Source organism: Oxyura jamaicensis, chromosome 1 (assembly GCF_011077185.1).
Source record: "Oxyura jamaicensis isolate SHBP4307 breed ruddy duck chromosome 1, BPBGC_Ojam_1.0, whole genome shotgun sequence".
Lineage (NCBI taxonomy): Eukaryota > Metazoa > Chordata > Aves > Anseriformes > Anatidae > Oxyura > Oxyura jamaicensis.
Window position 1 is genome coordinate 122,654,042 of NC_048893.1, and position 13,693 is coordinate 122,667,734.

Here is a 13,693-nt window from a genome sequence, read left to right on the forward strand (position 1 = left end):
AAGGAAGGAAGGAAGGAAGGAAGGAAGGAAGGAAGGAAGGAAGGAAGATAATAACACAAAAAGAGGTCATGAAGGATCTCCATGTCTTAGATAGCAAACTGATAACAAATGGTCTGAACCAGAATATGCTAGTTCTGTTACTTTTCAGCTAAATCTTATGTAAGGGCCTGACTGTGGGGCATACACACATACACAGACCAATGAAAGATGTCCCATTAACTCTGCATTCTTTTACTTCTGGCGTGCAAAATTTTGCACCCCAAACGTTAGATTTTGTCACAGATTTAAGAAAAGGTTGAGGTTTTACAATGAAGGATGAGCACAAAAATACTTAACAACAGATCTTGCTAAAATCATACCTATTTCATCTGGTTACACATCAGCCTTCGTGGGTATGAACCAAACTCACTAAGAGCTATCTGACACCTCACTAATGAAATGATATATGATCACCTCTAGACAGTGAAGATAGAGAAATGGCTGCAGCAAAATAGACATTTATCATAAATGAATCACAGAAAGAAACTCCCCTCCACCCGAAATCCCCTAACATACTTAATGAGATTTAAATATCATCCCTCTGCTCTGTTCTCTGCATGGTGCTGGCATAGCAGTAAATCAAAGAGACAGTATTGCCCTGGCATCGCTAAGCTCAGTTCATGTACAGTGGAGGAGGAGTTTCCTTTGCTAACTTTCTACCTGGTTCTCTGCACTGTAATTTTTGTTTGTTTGTTTGTTTGTTTACAAATTCTGAAAGAGGGACTTATTTAATCTCATCAAATGTATTTTTCTGACAGACTATTCAGTAACATGGTGGAGATATGTTCTCTTAGAAAAACAGAAGTAGTTATTGCTGTGCCTCCAGAAAAGGATTTAGTATGAGACACCACAACCTCAGCACATGGAAGACACTTTCAGTCATTGGTCACTGAGCAAAAATGTGCTCTAATGGTTCCTCAGATCATCTGCACAGAAAAATCCAAACACATTTAACTTAGAGGTAAAGATAAAGGTAGAGAAAAAAAAGCAATTACTGCTACCTGGAAAATTTTGATGAGTTTGAATATAATTCAAGTGATGACTCTAGTTTAATGATTTCCAATTAAAAGATTATAATGCTTCTGTATTTCTAAAACAAATAGTGCTGCTTGCCTTAAAGCTCAGGAGGCTCTGTTTTATGCATTCTTGAATTATAGAATGGTTTTGTATTTCTCTGGTGGTATAAGCTATTATATTTAGTAGCAAAAAGAAGGCCCTGCTCTACTCATCCATTTATGAGCACATGACAGGGAGCTGACTCCCAGGCAGAAGCACCAACTAATGAAATGGACAAAACACAGAAATGGGGAGACCCATCTAAACGCTGAGAGGATATTCTCACAATGGGATCTATCAGTAAAACATCTGTAGCTACAGGCAACGGTGTTTGTGGAAGTGAACTGCCAAAATCAAAGCCCTCAGACACAGTTCATTGAATTCAGTGGCATCTTACCGGGACTGTGCTCAGTGTGATCATGTCAGTGGTAAGGATGGCTCTTTCATTTACCTCTTGTTCCATGTTGTCAGTGAATTATTTATGGGAATATGTAAAAAAAAATCCTGCACTTTGGCCATTTTGTATTATACAAAATTGATGTTGTTGAGAGAAGGGAATCAGAGAGAGCTGTCTGAGGAAAGTAGTTGTATTTTTATAGATAATAGTTTTAGGGCCAACATGTTGAAACAAATTTCTTTTGCTCATCTGACTAAATCCAGGTTTCCCTAATGTGTGCCACATTTGATTTGAATTGGGTGCTTGGCAAATAAATAAATAATAAAAAATATTTACTTTGGTTTATGAGCTGCCTAGTACTACTGATGCATTAATAACTATGAAGGAAACTCCCAGTAATGCCAGTTTTTCAGCCCTCAAAAAGTACTGCAGCTTTATTCATTACTTTACTCCCATAGTTTTCTTGAGACAAAAAAGTAATGGTTGGATATAAGATTAGTTAAATCTGGTAAAACTTAGTTTTTCTGAGTCCTTGGAAGCAGACTAAAGTCATTTATAAAATAAAGAGGCCTGTTCAGATGTTACAGTCACTTCCCACTACGCTACTATGCAGTAATTACGAAGTAGATGTTTTCAAAGGTACAGAAGACTTGTGACTAAGTGCAAGTCTTATACCCAGCAATGTAATATCAAAGTGGCAATTTTCTGGCCCTGAATGGTGAATTTCATACACACTGGTGGTTGGTAAATCTGGTCTGGTAATTAATTTTATTTGATTTTATCTGGAAAGGTTAAGGAATCCTTTGCTGTATTTTTATTGAAACTGAAATTCAATTTAATAGTAGTTTAAGACAAAACCTGATTTTTTTAATATATATATATTTAAGATAAATGTCCAAAAACATCATACCACTCCTTTAACAATGTTGGAAATATCTAATATAGGTGGCCCCGTATCTGGGAGCAATCTAAACCTTTTCACTGAGGGTGGAGCTGCCATGGGATCCCATAATTTGCCCTGTGAAACCCACCACAATGTAATGCATCTACATGGGATTTCATCAGGGGGATGAATGACTACTGCATATCACATGTATCTGGAGCTTGGGAGAACTGAGTACTTTTCTACTGTTGCTGTTACTTTTGTGTTCCTTACAGATGTGTCATTCTTAGTAATTTTTTCTTACAGGTACAGCAATAGTTTCTATTGAGAGGATTCCTCATCTAATATAGTAGTTCTTCATTTTAATCTAATACTTATAATTTTCTTAGCTGATCATTTACAGGGTCAGAATGGGTCTTAACAGATCTCTCTCCCATCAGGAGACTAATGACCTGAGTAGAAATGAAGAAGTCAGCATATGGTTGAACTGGACATTGTAAAGATGCAGAATACAGCCTTTTCTATCCTTCTCAGAGCATAGGTGTTGACCATGTGGGATGAGTTTGAGTAGGATTCACATACTTGCTTGGACCTGATGAGCAGATGGACTCATCACGTGCATGGGGAGAACTCACAAGAGGGATGGAATTGGAGAGACTGAGATTGAGAAAGCACTGGATGAGAGGCAGAAGAGGGCATAGGTATAGGTTTCTGCCTAGATAAACAAGCTGGGGACCAAGAGTGATTTCAGGGCTACCAAGTTCCCATACCACTTCTTTCTTGCCGTTCATGTTTTCTAACATGTAGTTCAGCAGGAACTCCGGAGTAGGGCAGGAAGTCTGGAAAAAGGTATTTGCTGGCCTGACACATGATAGATGAATAATTAGAGGAAGACACCTTGTGGCCCTTTGGATCCTTATTATTACTGAACCCAGGGAAACTACATTGCTCCTTGCCCCCTACCAACAGCCTGGTGTTCGATGAGGTGCTGATTTGGAGATACAGGGTAAGCAATGGAAGAAGGTGGAGGGAATGAATAACTCATGCTCTAATTTTCAGTTTTGCTGGTTGGCCTCACGGTTTCGCCCAAGGTTGGCTCTGACCTGGTGGTCATATCTAGAATTATGAAAGTGAGAAGAATATCTAAATTCATGGTTTCCCATGTAAACCAGGAAAGGAGCACACTTTCTTAACTGTTTTACTGCACATTCAAGTAGCAGACGTACAAGAAAAAAGTTTCAAATAAAATGCTCCGCCCTGTGAAATACATAGTGCCCTTCTCCTCTCTTCCCATGACAGCCATGTGTCACTGGAGCTGGGGTATGGTTTACCCGTCCTCTGGCTTTCACAATGTTCTCAGTGCTTCTCACATACTTCCTGCATGCACATCCGTGCACTCATCCTCCTTTTTTATTGCTGAAGGTTAGTGAGGATAAATGAAAGCCTCCAATGCCACTTTCTATGGCCAGTTTAGATCTCAGATAATCTCCCGTGAGGTCACCCACCTCTTCTAAATGTCATGCACGCATGTGATCTGAAAGCCTTCACAGGCTGTCCTCACGCCCAAATGACATCCCAATGACTCAGGCACTAATGTCTCCAAATGAGGCCATTTCTTAGTTCCCTGCTTTGACTCGTTCTCCAATAAAATGCTGCTGACTGTTTTATCTCTGAGAGCTGGAGGTCAGGGAAATGACACTGGATGGTACCACATGGTTGAGAAAATTCAGACAGCGTGAAATTCATATAGTTGTTGTGACACAAATGGGACATCCATGCTCGTCTCTAGCCCTTGAGAAGAAAATGCTTCACCTATATTGCTTGTCGAGCAAGGCAACTGAAAAATGTGCTACAGCCATGTTACTGGCTAAAAACAAGGGCCAGGTCACCTACCAATGTAGCGTGGCATTACACCACATGAGTTGCTGAAGCCAAAGTGGTTTGCACCGGCAGTTGCTTCTGACTGAAGACTTTGAAAATTTAGAGAGAGAAATGCTCAGAACAGTGTCTGCTGCAAAGGATACCTCTAGGGAGTGAAGAAGATGAACATCACTCTCCACCCTGTGGGAAGGCAGGCCTTGTTCCCTCATCTATGAAGCACGTGGCTCACCATGGCTCATCACCTGGCTGAGGGCCACAGCAGAGCCTGGGCTCTGGAGGAGCCCCAGGAAGAGAATGATCCAGAAAGGCATCAGGTGGCACCACAGCCTCCCAAGCCCCATCCCACTGGAGTGGCAGCAGGGAGGGAGGTCTGGGCCCATGTGGAGCACAGTAGGACAGCCTATCATGAAGGGCTGTGGTGTTGGATGCCTGAGCTCTAATTAAGCAGTACCAAGAAACACGGGTCCCTCAGACCAGCACCAACCTCAGCCAGTCAGGACAGTTCAGCCCTGGGACAAGATCCAGCCAAACTAATGGTGGTGCTTTAGGTCAGCACAATGTGTCCCATGGGGATTGGACAGCCTACATGGACACACAGGGCACCTTGGAGAGCAGCAGATGCTGCCTTCTCTTTGGTGTTTTTTCCGTGCTTGAATTCCTGCTTTCTGCTTCAGCAGAAGCAAGGCTCTGCAAGCCTGGCCTCTCCCACCACCACCCCATCCAGCCCAGCACCATGAAGTTGCTCCCTGCACCCATAGAGAAGCTTATTGCTTCAGCTTTTCCACTGCAAGGTCATTCTGGCTTGGTTGAGAATCAAGTGAACTGGCACACTGGAGAATAATTTTGTATTGCAGGATGGCACTGTTATTTCAGGAAACACACTGGTACGTCAATGCAGAGGCATTATTCCTAAAGAATTTGGCTCGTTGTGTCCTCAGTTTGTCCTAGCATGCACACTGGCTTTGCATTGTGGAGCAAATCTTTATCAAGATCAGCTTACAGCTCTGCGAGGCGTCTCTCCCCTGCACCTGTATCTCTTTGGTTTGGGACAGAATGAGTCAGATAGGAGAACATGGCCACACTGTTACATTCCTGTTTTTTTTTTTTTTTTTTTTTTTTTTGGCTTACTGATATTTTACCTACTCTCTTAAGGAAAAACAACAGAAAGAAAGTGACATCCAGAAATGCAAATGCAAATTCTTGTCATCCAGAACAAGTACTACTTTTACTCAAAAAAATATAATCGACTATGATAGAAAAATACCCATGTTTTTTCTGTATGTGAGGCTGGAAAAAAAAAATCTGACTTAGACATGGTGGAGCTCATTTCCATCCTACTCCGGTCAGCTGTCAGAAACACGTTCTTTACAGATTGATCTCGGCAGAAGTGCTCAAGTTGTGACATCCCCAGGGAGCAGCTTTTTAAGTAGCAGTGATGTTGGGCAGTGACCTTTCAGTGGCTCTCCCTGCGCAGAGAGATGGTGCTTTCAGACAGATACTCTTTGTCCTGTACATTTTCAGTTTACTGACATGCTCACTAAATTTTGCACATGGAGCAATTATGGTGTATCTAAAACAACACACCTCAGCATGCATCCCAAACTTTTTCCTGTTTAAGGCTTTTGTTTTTGAGAAAAGCATATCTGTTTAGAAAATCACTTGTGTGAATCACCAAGGCCTGTTAATACCCACTCCTCCTAGTTCAGAGGATTCCATGATTCCTCCATGAGGTCTATCATTAGCAGAAAATCTTAGACTACAGCCCTCAGAGGGACTCAAAATACCATCCAATCCATATCTTTGCCTCCAAGCCCAAACAACTACAGTTGCATAATTCCAGGTATACTTGTAACAGCATATTTTAAGGAGCCATTCATGATAGCAACCTTACAACCTCCCTAGACAGCCTATTCTAGCATTTCATTACCCTTGCTGTTAGCATTTCCTAATTTAAAGCTGGTATTAGGGGCCCGCATAAATGTAACATGTATGTGTGATATTAAGAGTGATACCTGTGCAGGAAACATAACACTGAGCAAATTAGAAAATTTTGTCAATCCTATAAATTTCCATGCTGGGGGTGAGAAAGCAAACCTTACATTCCCTGAGGCATGGTTAACCTTCATGCAAGCGGTTCTTAAGTGAAGGCCTTGGTCTCCTCTGATTCTTCTAGGTCAGATTAAAAAAATAATAGCTCTTAAAAAAAGATGAGCTGGTTCCTGCTGAACCCAGGGAAAAGCTGAATGATCTTGGTCAGGAGAACTGATATTAGGAATCATGTAGCTCTCAGTCATGTGAAGCTTCACTTTCTCTGATGCCTTCTTTTTGAAGACCAAAACAACTAAAAGTTTAAAAGTCAGGCCCCAAACCATCCTTAGAAGCAGGGTGAGGACCTAGCTCTGCAGACCATCTATTGCCTTCACAGGCAAGTAGTTCATATGAGTATGCAGGTGACTGGTGTCACTAAAAATTACATAATTTAAATGGAAAGGGTCAAGACACAAAATTTGGTAATAGCTTCCTCAGCAATTCCCCTTGCTGGATTTTTGGTCATGATGAAATGACAAGTAAGAAATAACCATTGGGAAGTGTTTCTTATCTTTGTAATAATCTTAGGAAGTTGAGATGAGCAAAGATGAGAAGCTTTTGTGGAGCTGCAGGTTACTACATATACTTGTGCAATAGACATACATAGAAGGGTTGTAATAGTTTTGGAAAACCTCGACTTTTTTTTTTTTTTTTTTTTTTTTCTTAATGCAAACTTTTGCCACTAATAGCAATCTGACGAAAATCCTTTTCTCTACCCTACATCCAGGCTTGTCATATGAGAAAGTAATTCTAACTTCCCAGCAGACTGTTAGTATGCAACACATCAACCCTATCCAAAAGGACAGGCAGAATGAAGGTGGCTTTTTCAATCACTGAATACATAAGCTTTTAAAAATAACATCCTGAAATGGGCCAGGAGGAGGAGAAGTTTACTCCTCCATCCTTACACGTAAGTCCCATAGTGATTCCCGCTTTTATGGCAGCACAGGCTTGCACAGGAAGCCACTGTTAAATAGTTTAAGGTTGAACAGTTTGGCTCCCCTTGGAGCTAACATCTGTGACCTTTAGAAGACTGTGCAAGCCAGAAGCTGGTAAATATTTGTTTCCAAGAGAAACCCAAACAATTAAGAGCAACCAGATTTATTGACAGCAGTGATTTACAACAGCGGGTTCATGGGAGGGCTGTTGCTGGCATTTTGTGAATGTTTCTGAAGTGTCTATCACACACAGTGCTGTCCTGAACCAAGGCAGACTTTGATACCACCTTGATAACAGAATTGCTTTATTTCCGTAAGTAGGAACGGCATTGTCATGAGTGGGAATGTCATTAGGATTGTTTAACTACCCAAAGGGACCTTGGTCTCTGACTGCTCTTTCTGCTTTTCAAAATTCCCTGAACACTTCTGTTCCTAATGGCTTAAAAATGCCTATTTATCCTCTCCATTCATCTTTGTAGTTGAGAGTTTTAATGTGCGGGGAATCACAAACAGCCTATAGAAACTTAAGTAACTTATAGTACTTGTTTTCTGTAGGTTTTGGTAATGTGCAGTAATTCTGGAGGCTGTAGAAATGTCGTATTTTTCTCCAGTAACTCTATTTTGAAAGATCAGGAGAAGCCTCTACCTGCCTAATTGATAAAACATCAACAAAACCAACCAACAAACAAACAAGCACCCCCCCTCCCCCTCAAATAAAAACAACGCAAACCAGCTTTTTTATCACTTAATGAAAATATTTTTAGAAGGTCAGGAAGTTGAAAAGCTATCTTGCAAACCCATCTACTTCTGAAGTAACCCAAGTGATACCAGTGGTAGCAATAGCAGGTGTAGACGTGCAACGCCGGTGCTTAGGACCGTGTTACCCAAAACATCATTGTAGCTGCAGTATGGGAACGTCTGACCAGAGGCAATTGTTGCCCTTCCCCTGTTGCACAGCATGCTCACTAGGGCCTGCTCACCCCATGCAGGCTGTTGATGTATCTATACATCAAGAGTTAACGCATAAAAAATGATATGCTGTATGTAGAAACTCATCAGCCCCCCTCTATAGCAGGCTTAACTATAAAGGACTTGATCTTGAACACAACCTTTATTCCAAGAGGACCACTAGGAGATAATATAGCCTCAAATCAGGTGAGAAAACTGGTATATAAGGCTGAAAACTTAAGCTAGGACAGATACTATGGTCCCCCAAATTTCTCTGTGATGAGAATATTTTGTTTCTGCCTGTATCAGAGTTGATGGCAAAATTATTACTGGTTTCAAGGGAACCAAAAGCAACCCCTATTTCCCTAAAACTCTGTAAACTTTGAAATGGAAAATATTTATTAAATGACAAGGCTTATTCGAAGAAAATTGCAAAATATAACCCCCTGCAGATGATCTGTCAGACTTTTAACAGGTGCTTTGTTTAGTCAAAGGAAAATAAACCCACTTGGGGAAAAATGGACAAGAGGTTTGAATGGTGACTGATTTTATTTTCTTTTTATTATTTCCACTTACAGTCTCTTAACCATAGCCATGAGTAGTAGAAATACCAGGGTGTAGAGTTTGTTTGTATAGATTGCTTATTATTTTAAAAGCACAGCTGGTGGGCATCAGAACTGAGTGGGTATGGCCATGTCAAGGCATCTCCTGAACCTGAGTGTTTTCTTTTCAAGGGAATGTAATTACCCAGCCCTGGCAATGATGTTAAGGTTCCTTGTAGGGTGCTGATGGTGAGAAGTAAATACTTAATGCAATCTTTGTTTTTAAAAACTTTGGTTTAGCTAGTGTAATGAAGCTATATAATAGCAATGCGCAGTAGCTCTGTGCATAGTGATGGGCTGGAAGTCTGCCTCAAGCCCACTTTCTGAAGCTAGTATATTATTTTATTTTATTTTTTCCCCAAGGGCTGTAGGCACATATGTTACCATGAGCTAAATTAAAATATAAGTACTGAGATTATCTACTCCTCTGCATATGTAAACCTAGTTACCTTTTATAAATCAGGTTTCCTCTGATCAGATTTGCCATTTCCATGGTGTAAATTAAGGAAACTTTTTTGTGGTAACTTGCTAAATGACCCATAATTTAGAGAAGAGGAAGACTAAAAGAGACCAAAACGTAGGAAAGCCATAGTCTTAACCTGCACAGAAGGTCAGTGTTGGCATAAACAATTGTATTGTTGTCATTGCACAATAATACCTCTAGAAAGTACTAGTAATGTGGTTACCTGTCAAGTTAAAGAATTTGACCCATGTGCATTTAGTTTAGTCTAACCATGTGCTTACCCTGGGTGCGTTGCTTGGTATCTCAGAAAGACTGGGGCAGTCCATCCAAGGGCTGCTGACTTTTAATGTTAGACATATCCTGATGTTCTGCTGAGAGACACCTAGTGGCCTTAGAGACAGGCCACTTGGGAGACCAGGGGACAGATGGCTTTTTGCAGTACTGGAAAGGCATTTTGGTCCTAGGTTGGTTTGAACTTCGTGTTCCCCTCCACCCACCCCTGTGGCTTTCATAGGTTTCAGGTCCATCTGCCCTATGCTCTTCTCTTTAACTGTTTACAGTTTCATTTCTTTGGCATGACAGAAGATCTAACATATGTCAAAGACTCTTCTACTTCAGGAAAAATCCAAAGGTCCCCTGAAAACTCTGCTGCTGAATCAAGAAAACTGCTTTGCCAGTGCTGCACTGCTATGCCAGGTGCACACTGCTGAGGCTCAGAGCATAAACTATCTATGTTCACTCTCTTCAGGAGCCACTTATCAGTCCTTACCCAGACAGATGAGATGAAAGTAAACCTGCTGAAAAAGAAGTCAGTATCTCTGCAGCATTTCCAGCTGGTTTAAGTAGGCTATTTTTTGTTTGTCTGTTTGTTTGTTTTTCAGGGTAGAAAAATCCTTGCGCTGCTACAAAGAAGTCAATATTTGGCTTCTTGCTGCCACAAGAACTCTGAAGTAAAAATTAATAAAAATGAGCTCACCGTACATTAGTTCTTGGGAGGTGTCTTGGGGATAAGGGGTTTGGCTTACCGCCATGCATAACTTGTATGCATGCCCCCGTCTGCATCTAGCTCATACCAGAGGAGAAGGGAAGGTGACTGAAGTCGTGGGCTCCCCAGATTCTGGCCTGGAAAAGAAAACGTGACGTATGCAGTTCAGTTCCTATAACTACCCCAGAAATTTCTTCAGAAGTGGAATTCAGGAACTGTTTCTAATATGGAGGGAAATGTCTCTCTGCTTGGTGAGTAGGACAACCAGAACCTTTTACCCTTATTGACTGGCTTTGAGCTCGGCCTGACAAATGATCAGTGAGACTTGCTGGTCACACACCATTCAGTAACTCATGAGGATTAGGAGGGGGAATAAAACACATCCCATCAATGCCTTTGCCACACTCTAGCATGGCTCTATTCAGCCAGACATCATTAAGACAAAAAATGCTCTACAGACTTGGTTGGTTTGCCATCCATCATCCATCCTTCAGCACATGCAATTCATTCCAGCTGCACTTTGCTTGGTGCAAGGGCTTGGATGCTATTTCTTACCTATATCCTAGTCTCTCAAACATGCTTTTGAGCAACTGAAATAGAAATAGCAGGAGCAGGTGCAGTCCCTTCCGTCCCAAGGGTAAGCCTGAGCTGCAAACTAGGGAGGCAGCTGGGTCTGGAGTCACCAAGTAACATGCTGCTGATGCTAATGATGATGATGATGATGAAGTAGTGTACAGATTCTAGGAACACTTTTAGCGAACAATTGAGTGTGGACATCAGGTTCTTATTATCTCATAGAATAACAGAGCAGCTGATTATGCTGTGACCTTTACTTTGCTAAGCAACAGTCTATATCTTATAGGGCATTGCTTGAATGTGAATTAAGGAATGGAAGAGGGCAGAAGAGGTGAAACCCTTCCAACTTATGTCAAAAGCACCTGGATTTCAGAGAGAGCTCTGCAGTCTGCAGTAAACTGTGAAGGCTCTCTTTTACCTTTACTTCATCTACATGGTGTTCTAATAGAGGAAAAGGTCATTGGTGTTTTATCCTCTGTGTTCCCAGAGCACTGGCTGTTCCTTGCATTTCTGTACCTATAAAAATAAATCCTAGCTTTAATCACAAGTTAATACATTGAGAGACCATGAGTTTCCAGTCCCTATTTCCTTATCCTTTTCTTAGATTTGAGGTAAGGATCCCACAGTTACTCTGGTTTGGTACTAGGTACATGTATCCTTATGAGCACAGAAACCATATCAGGGTGGACTGGACTACCTGCAGCCACAGGCAGAAGGGCCAGGTACAGGTGACCTGCCCTTAGCAGTCACACTGCCAGAAGCTGCCCATTTACCACTAGAAGTACCCAAGCAAATGATGTTTAGGAACCCAGTTCTATCAGCTGCAAGGTCTTTGGGGAGGCAGGAATGTTTCATGGGTGTCAGAAATATTGCTTTTTTAGCTGGGGGCCCTCTATGCATGCAGAAGTGATCTGTGAACAGGGCAGTTTCCATGAGAGCTACTCTTGTTCCCACTGCACAAGGTCAGCGGGCAATGGTCTCTGAGCAGATGCAGGATGCAGAGTGGGGGAACCCTTGGGGAAGGGGCTGCAGATCCCTCTCTGCCCCAGCTGCAGCATGGGCACAGATGCCTTCCTCAGGGGGATAGCAAAGGCTGGATGCAGAGCATCCCTAGTGCCATCAGGCCACCAAGGAAGCAGACCCCATGCAGCAGGAGGAAACCGTCCTCTACCATGAAGCACTGTTTGTGTAGTTAGATGCTAGTGCATCTGCTCTGAAACGGGCTGTTTAAAATCCACACTCACCTTCATTATTCTGCAGCTGCCTTGCCTGACTCATCCCACTGCAGATGCTCTGAGGCAGCAGCTGAGGTTAAAAACTTTCCCAACTTGTTTTTTGTTCACCAGGGAAACTCACCTCTAAACCAGTGGTAGAGTATAGAAACCATAATTGCATCTGTGATCATGGGAGGCAAATGAAAGGGAACCTGCAAAAACAGAGAGAAAACAAATGAGGCACAGGTTGATTGAAGGACTTGTATTTCTTTTTTGTCTTTCACTGACACAATTCTTCATTCTCACAACAGTGTAATCAGTGCTAGCCTAACAACAAAAAATATAAAAAATAAACCACAGAGAAACCTACATGGCTACAAGCCACTTAGCCATGCCTTAGCAGACATCTCCATGCATTAAGTTTTTTCTGGGATCCTTGTTCTGACCTCTGATCACACTACACCCCTGTCTCTTCCCAGAGGCAGCTGCAGGCTTGCACTCTGCCCATGTTTCTTGTCAGCATTGTCCCTGACTGCGGACCCCTCCTGCGTGGTACACAGATGAATGCAGGGTACCAGAGTGCTTGCAAGCTCCTGTGACAGGCCCAGGGATGCACGGCTCCATGCTGATTTTCTGCTCCCAGGCAGCCCACCTGCCCTGGGAACACCTCTGCCTGCTGCACACAGACGGTGCAAAGGAAGTGTATAACCACCCGCATCCCCAATCTCCCCCTGCCAAAATAGAAACCTCATGGCTCTGCCTCACCCAAGCTGTCAAACTTCCTCCTGTGCTTTTATACACAGACATGATCTTGCCATACATTGCTTTCAGCTGCAAGAAAATTTCTCCCTCATGTCCCTTATGATTTTGTTCTTATGGACTGAATTTTCAGGCTAACCATCCTTGGGTTTAAATAGATGACGTGACCCAAAGACCATTGTATATGATTATTCAAGGATGAAGTACAGACTCCAGTCCAATGATTTTTACAAGACAACTTAAATCAATATTGTCCTTCCCAGTAGCAGTTTCTAGAAAGCCTATATTCTACAGCATCCCAATTCCATTCGTCATTTGGCTCACTTTTGCTATATGTGTTGATGCAGCACATTGTCAAGCATCTGAACCATTTGCTGTGTTGTCCTCTGGACCACGCTGATTGTGCAAAGTGTAGCTTAGGAATCCTTCACTGTGGATTTTTGCAGTGAATGTTTTGCAGCAAGCCACTTGTTACTAATGATCCTAGTTTTAGTTGTACAACTTTTCTATAACCTTTACTCAAAAAATAATTGGGAAAATTTACAATGGTAATTGAAGTGTTTACTAACTGATGGCCTACTTTCGAGATTAAATGGAATACAGCATTGTAATTCAGTAAATTTTCCAGCCCTTTATAAGAAGGAAAAAAACTACAAGAGTGGAAGCCAACATTTTTTTTTTTTTTTTGCAATGCACCCCCGGAATATTTGTTATTGCAGACTATCTGCTGCAGTATAGCAATGATTTCAACATAAAATATACTCAAAGTCTGAAGTCTAAATCTAATTTAAAGCCTAAGTGATGCTCATGATTAAAAATGTGTTATCTAATCCCAGCAAATCATACATCACTGAAACACTAATG

The 13,693-nt window shown here is 41.8% G+C and overlaps 1 long non-coding RNA gene across 1 annotated transcript in view; it reads right to left on the minus strand.

The window, feature by feature from the left end:
- The window catches only part of LOC118162765, an 18,423-nt gene extending 5,865 nt beyond the window's left edge, over positions 1–12,558 (minus strand). The window contains exons 1-2 of the long non-coding RNA XR_004748627.1: positions 12,441–12,558; positions 12,101–12,282 (exon numbers count right to left, since the gene is read on the minus strand). This is a non-coding gene — a long non-coding RNA (uncharacterized LOC118162765). The remainder of the gene's footprint in view (positions 1–12,100; positions 12,283–12,440) is intronic.
- Between the last annotated feature and the right edge of the window lie 1,135 nt (positions 12,559–13,693).